We start from the raw sequence: 5,146 nt of genomic DNA on the forward strand, positions 1-5,146 counted from the left end.
TTTTATTAAAACTCTTAGCCTTGTTACTTTTAGACTAAACTAATTTATTTCAAGCTTTGATATTCTGGGTCCAGGCTAACTAATTTGTCTGAGAGATTTTGCTGGAATATCTTAACAACTGACTCTGCTAATGAGTATTGATTCAGGAGGCTTATATATTACCACGATTCACTCATTACCAGAACAAATAGGCTGTTTGAATTGTGCTTTTATAGGTGTTTACATGATTCAGGACCAAATATATTGAAATTGAATACACAAATATATTTGGCAACTCTATAACAGTCCAACTCCTTGATTCACTACTCCCTAGAATTCCTGCACAGAAATATGTTCAATTTATATTCCTGCATAGTGTCAGAACATTCCTAATGCAGCAGCTGTGAGAAAGTTATAATGAAAAATTAATTCCATAAATTATTGATTCCTGGATTGAAAATGAAAACTTCAACGTGAAAGCATAGAATCAATAAAAAATATGTACTTCATAAACCTTGCAATGTCATATTTCCATATTAGTTGCAGAATGACAAGCTGTTATGAGACTCTGCAAAGAAAAGCTTAATGTTTTTTGTGAGATGCCTCAGTTTCATAAGCAGCAGTAAACCCTCTAATCTACTTAGTGGCTTAAATACTTGGTTAGATCTATAATATTGAAAGTACTTCAGTATTTTTCCCTGTTAGTCAGTTGCAAATATTGAACAAGCATTTTCTTTTGAGGCTCCACTCCATGTTCTTTTTGTTATCTGCTTCGTTCCTGATGTTCTCACCTTGATGTTGTAAACTGTCAAAAGGAAATACACACACACACACATGCACACGCACATGCACACACACACACACAACTAAGGGAACTGTAGAGGAAACTGATGAAAGACAAGTGGCTGTTTTCAAATTAGTCTTTCACCAGGTTTCTTTGGTATGGAAAACTGACACAAGTACAGTATACTATATTCTCAGCCCCTGACCATGTATATAAAACCTTATTTTTAAATATTTGGATTTAAACAATTTATTGTTTTGAAAGTAGGCTCAATTTAATTAAACCATAGGATGCTTTTAAAATAACTTGTTGTTTGGCTTCAAAAGCTTTTCTATTTCCAAATAGGTTTGAGTATGTGGGTATGGTTTAGATAATCAAAGCAAAACATGAAATTTTCTACTCAGGCACCAAGAAAAAATTTTTGCATTCTCCCACCACACTGGTCCTGTTTGTCCTGTTTGACTTAAGTCTCTCCTGGCTCTCAGCTAACTCTCAATGGTCATCGCTTGTGTTTTAGTTACTGTTGGTTTAATGTGTTATTGAGCATAGCTGTAATTCAACGGTGAATTCCTCAAAGTTTAGACATTGTGACAGATTCATGTTTTGGGCAAGGAAAACTGCCATCAGTCCTCAGTCATAATGTAAAAACAACTGAGATGAAACTCAACACACCAGCCAACACGAAGTCTAAGAACATAAAAATTCCTAAATTTAAGGCATATTTAACTAGAGAAAGAAATTCCTACCGCCACTTGCCTTCAAAGCCTAGTCAAATTTTATCATATGAATCAGACACTGTCTGAAAAAGGGTAAAAGGTACATAGTATCTATCTCTTTGCCCCCTGCCTCAGATCAAGGGTCTGCACCAACCAGAAATTTTGTGGTTATCACTTTACCAGATATGCACTGCTTTTTGAGGCAGCTAGAGTTGTATTAATCACCTCTTCCTCTCTTCCTCCCTTTACCTTCATCATTCCTCTCCTGTTCTACATAAACAGAGGGAAGAACTCCAAGAAAGCATCCAGGCAGGAAGGAGGGAGCAGGCTACATGTTGAGAAATATAGTGTTCCAATATACAGCACTGTAGGTAGGGGCTGAGAGAGGATGAACCTAAGAGCAGTGCACACTAAGAATTTTGTAGTTCTTCATGTGCTCTATCATTTCAGAGTAACAAATGATCAGACAATGGGATAGGAATAGCCAGCAGAGCAGAACTGCAGCAGGTCAATGCCTAGCAGACATGGAAATTGAAATAAGAACTGACATACATACAAGTGCATAAGGAATAGGACCAAGAGAAATATACACATTGTCTGTTCATAAACACTAAGTCTGAGGACTCTTACTTATAGAAACACAAGTAAAAAAAGAAGAAAAGTCAACATGGTGCCTATGAAAAAAAAGTCAAGAAAAAGGAAAGGAAATTGGCACAAAAAAAGCTCCAAAAAAAGGGCTTAAAATTAACTTCAAGGACCAAAAAGAAACTTTCAAGGACAACTGCCTCCTTAAAAGAGTCCAAAAAGCAATGCCATTTCCAAAAACATGCACCCATAAATTGTGAGAAGAAAGAGAAGAGACCAGGCTGAAATGGAAAGCCAATAGAATGTTATGAATGAAATAAAGAAGGACTGGAATGGTACAAAAATGATGCAACCTCAGAATTAAAATCTACATTGGCAATAAAGAAAACCTGGATTCTGGAGAAATATTGACTACACAATGAGGATTGCTTGAGACACTTCAGGATGAAGACATAAAGGTCAGAGGCAGGTGATAGAAATAAAGGCAAGAAAAGAGAGAAAAGAGAATTGGTAATCATGAAGAAGAGACCAAAACAATTGGCAGAAAATCAAATATACTCGTATAGCCATGTTTTGGGCAAGAATAAATGACAAAGACCTGCATCTAGACATGTCCTGACAGTGTTCAAATTACAAAGCTACAAAAGAAGTCCTATAAACATCCACGAAGGAAATAAAAGATATTACCTAGATATAATCAATAATGTTGTAAAGACTATAGGGTGTCTGATGGGTACTGGACTTATTGGAGGGATCACTTCATAGATTATATAAATGCCTAACCACTGCACTATACACCTGAAACTAATATAAAATAATATTGAATGTCAATTATAAATAAATATATATAGATATATACATATATACATACATATATATGTATAGTATATATATGTGTGTGTGAATATATATATATATATATAGTCATGGGATGTAAAGTACAACATAGGGAATATAGTCAATGATATTGTAATAGTTATGTATGATGTCAGGTGGGTAGTAGACTTGGTGGGGTTATCACTTTGTGAGAGGTGTAATGTCTAATCATTATGCTGTTTTGTACATCTGAAACTAATAAATAAATAAATAAATAAATAAATAAATAAATAAATAAAAACTAGCTAACTAAATAAGAAGCAACATTTTCAAGGAAAAAAAAAGATGTTACCTGGAAAGAACAAAACTGATGTTAGCCTTGGACTTCTCTGCTGCAACACACTAAATTATAGGAGATAACTACTCCAAGCTATTTTTCTGCCAACTAAGAGATAAGAAGGACTGGCAGTGAATACTAAAACAAGTTAAATGAAAACGTAAATCTAAAGAAATATAAATATGGCCACACAAGTTAAACACAAATTTAATGCACTAATTTATACATCTCTTCAGATCCTTTTGAATCCCNCCCACATTGAGAAGGGTATGTCAAAAGAGGAGAGGAACCAACAGAAAGAGACCCCAATAGCCAAAGCTGGAACAATCTGAACAGCAAAATAAAGTACTATTATCTTATAATTCAAAGTATAAATGTCAATGAGTCCATACTAATATAAATGATTGAATAAATTAATGAATGGGGGAGAAGAAATAAATCTCCTGACACTGTCTCCAAGAAAATCGGAGAAACCTGACAAATACTATCTCAGCCAGTTGGTCAAAGTCAACATTAATAGTCACAAATCATGTCGATAGTAATGTACCTGTGATATGATATAATCATCCTTTCAATTACCCATAATCACAGTCCTATCATGAGAAATACTCCAAAAACATTCCAATAGTAGGGCATCCTACAAAATATCCAACCAGCACTCCTCAAAGCTGTCAAGGTCATCTGAAATAAAGGACTGAGAAATTGTCACAGCCAAAAGGAACCTAAGGAAACATTGCAACTAAATGTAATGTGGTAGACTGGTTGGAATCCTGGAACAGAAAAAAGAACATTAGGCAAAAAATAAACCAAGGAAATCTGAATAAACTATTGACTTTGGTTAATAGTAATACAGTAATATTGATTCGTTAATTGTAACAAATGTACCACACTAATGTAAGGTGTTACTAACAGGGGAAACCAGATATAGAGTATGTGGGAATATACTGTATTATCATCTCAATTTTTCTATAAATCTAAGACTATTCTAAAAAATAAAGTCTATTTAAAAAAATCTTCTTTCTCCTTCAAGGCCCACTTGAGAACCTGCCTCCTACAAGAAACTATCCCTAGTTCCCTCAAACTCAATGAGACCTCTCCTTCCTCAGAATACACCTTACAACACCTCTGTTGAGCAATTACCATATTTGGCCCAACAAAATTATTTATAAACATATTTCACTTCCCCTAAATCACAAGCTTCTTAACGTCAAAAACATTTATATTCTCCATGTTACTGAATACAAAATTAGTTCAAAGTAAAATTTAGAAACCAACTGATCCAAATGGAAGTCACTTTCAGTGATGGTGAGTTAATACCTCCTAAGGCGGTTTCATTCTCCTTTTGAACAACTCCAGTAATTAGAAAGTTCTTCCTGCTGGGTTGAAACCAGCTGCTCTATAATTTCCTCATTTATTGCATGACTGAATGAATGAATGACAAGTTAACTAGCTCTATGAGAGCAAGGACACCTTCTGTTTTATCTAATACTATATCTCCAACACCTAGCGCACAATAGACACTCAAAAATATTTGTTTTTGAACGTCTTGCTAGCTAGCTGGGGGAAGAGCTGCAATTTTTATTTCCCCCTATACAACTTAATACACTGTCTAGCTATTGACCGCCCACCTGAAAATATAACCACATAATATACAGCCTTTTAAATCTTTACACTCTTATATGTAGGTTTTATAAACAATTTTAACTAATTTAACTAAAGCTAAGCGAGGTTAAGTAATTTTGTGCACTAATAATTGAGAAAGTTATTGGGGGCAGTAGATCCCCAAGAGTATACTGTTAATTAAGAATGAATTGGGGGCCGGCCGAGTGGCCCGTTGGTTAAGAGCTGGCTTGGGACGCCAGAGGGCCCCGGTTCGGATCCCACATATGAGGGCCAGTGACACTGCCCTCCACAGCTAAGATGCTGAAC

Source organism: Hipposideros armiger, unplaced genomic scaffold, assembly GCF_001890085.2.
Source record: "Hipposideros armiger isolate ML-2016 unplaced genomic scaffold, ASM189008v1 scaffold_696, whole genome shotgun sequence".
Classification (NCBI taxonomy): Eukaryota; Metazoa; Chordata; class Mammalia; order Chiroptera; family Hipposideridae; genus Hipposideros; species Hipposideros armiger.